The sequence below is a fragment of the Nerophis lumbriciformis genome, linkage group LG27 (genome assembly GCF_033978685.3).
Source record: "Nerophis lumbriciformis linkage group LG27, RoL_Nlum_v2.1, whole genome shotgun sequence".
Lineage (NCBI taxonomy): Eukaryota > Metazoa > Chordata > Actinopteri > Syngnathiformes > Syngnathidae > Nerophis > Nerophis lumbriciformis.
Window position 1 is genome coordinate 34,529,538 of NC_084574.2, and position 2,496 is coordinate 34,532,033.

Consider the following 2,496-nt stretch of genomic DNA (forward strand, 5'->3'; position numbering starts at 1 on the left):
AATGTGCTTCATTAGGTTTTTTTTTTTGCTATATTATATAGTAGAAATATATTATTCTGTAAATATTTAAACAGAATCTAGGTGGGGCCGCATGGAGGAAAGTCTATTCCCACGTGGGCCAGAATGGTAAAATCATGGCATGGTAACTTCAAAATAAAGACAATTCCAGGTTGTTTACTTTGGCCAAAAATAGAACAAGCACATTGTGAAAATGTATATATATCATAAATAATCCCATTGACAAAACACTTCAAGTTAGTTGAAAATGATGAGGAAAACATTTTTATAGTTTCAAAAACACCATCAATCAATCAATCAATGTTTATTTATATAGCCCTAAATCACAAGTGTCTCAAAGGGCTGCACAAGCCACGACATCCTCGGTACAAAGCCCACATACATACATACGTACACCATGAAGAACCCAATGAACTCAGTGTATCTACAAAGCAATTACACTTTAAGTCACAGCCCATCTCGGATTGAAACAAAAAAATCAATCAATCAATCAAAGTTTATTTATATAGCCCGAAATCACGAGTGTCTCAAAGAGCTGCTCAAGTCAAAATGACACCCTCAGCTCAAATCCCACATCAAGGAAAAACAAAAACTCATCCCAATTGGATACAATGGGAAACCTTGGAGGGGACCGCAGATGTGGGGACCCCTGCTGGGCAACCAGTGCAATGGATGTCGAGTGGATCTAGTGGTTAATAGTGGGAGAGTCTAGTCCATAGTGGGGCCAGCAGGGGATCATCTTGAGTGGAGACAGGTCAGCAGCGCAGAGACGTCATCAACTGATGCACAGATGAGTGGTCCACCCTGGATCCCGACTTTGGACAGCTAGCGCATCACCTATGGTCACCTGATACTTTTCAGTTGGCCAACATTTCTAAAAATCCCTTTTTTGTATTAGCCTTAAGTAATATTCTAATTTTGTGACACACGGAATTTTGGATTTTCATTTGTTGCCACTTCAAATCATCAAAATTAAATGAAATAAACATTTGAATGCATCAGTCTGTGTGCAATGAATAAATATAATGTACAAGTTACACCTTTTGAATGCAATTACTGAAATAAATCAAGTTTTTCAAAATATTCTAATTTACTGGCTTTTACCTGTATATATTGGGACGGCGTGGCGCAGTGGAAGAGTGGCCGTGCGCAACCCGAGGGTCCCTGGTTCAATCCCCACTTAGTACCAACCTCGTCATGTCCGTTGTGTCCTGAGCAAGACACTTCACCCTTGCTCCTGATGGGTGTTGGTTAGCGCCTTGCATGGCAGCTCCCTCCATCAGTGTGTGAATGTGTGTGTGAATGGGTAAATGTGGAAGTAGAAGGTAGAAAAGCGCTATACAACCCATTTATCATTATTTATTTATATATATATATATATATATATATATCCATCCATCCATCCATCCATTTTCTACCGCTTATTCCCTTCGGGGTCGCGGGGGGCGCTGGAGCCTATCTCAGCTACAATCGGGCGGAAGGCGGGGTACACCCTGGACAAGTCGCCACCTTATCGCAGACAACATTCACACTCACATTCACACACTAGGGCCAATTTAGTGTTGCCAATCAACCTATCCCCAGGTGCATGTCTTTGGAGGTGGGAGGAAGCCGGAGTACCCGGAGAGAACCCACGCAGTCACGGGGAGAACATGCAAACTCCACACAGAAAAATCCTGAGGCCGGGATTGAACTCATGACGACTCAGGACCTTCGTATTGTGAGGCAGACACACTAACCCCTCAACATATATATATATATATATATATATATATATATATATATATATATATATATATGTGTGTATTCTTTGCGCACTATTGACTAAAAGAGTGCGCACTTGTGGTCACGTTATCAATGGAAGAATGCATTTGCCTGAGCGGCTAGGAGACACCAAGAGTAACAAGTGGTAGAAAATGGATTAGAAAGAACAGAAAAAGTAATAATAAAAAAAAAAAAAAAAAAAATGTATCCATCCATCCATTTTCTACCGCTTATTCCCTTTTGGGGTCGCGGGGGGCGCTGGAGCCTATCTCAGCTACAATCGGGCAGAAGGCGGGGTACACCCTGGACAAGTCGCCACCTCATCGCAGGGCCAACACAGATAGACAGACAACATTCACACACTTAGGCCAATTTAGTGTTGCCAATCAACCTATCCCCAGGTGCATGTCTTTGGAGGTGGGAGGAAGCCGGAGTACCCGGAGGGAACCCACGCAGTCACGGGGAGAACATGCAAACTCCACACAGAAAGATTCCCGGGATTGAACCCAAGACTACTCAGGATTTATATATATATATATATATATATATATATATATATATATATATATATATATATATATATATATATATATATATATATATATATATATATATATATATATATATATATATATATTTTATTTGAGGACTTTCCGCAGGCCGGATTTTGGACGCTGGCGGGCCGGATCCGTTTGTTTGTAGTTTGGGGACCTC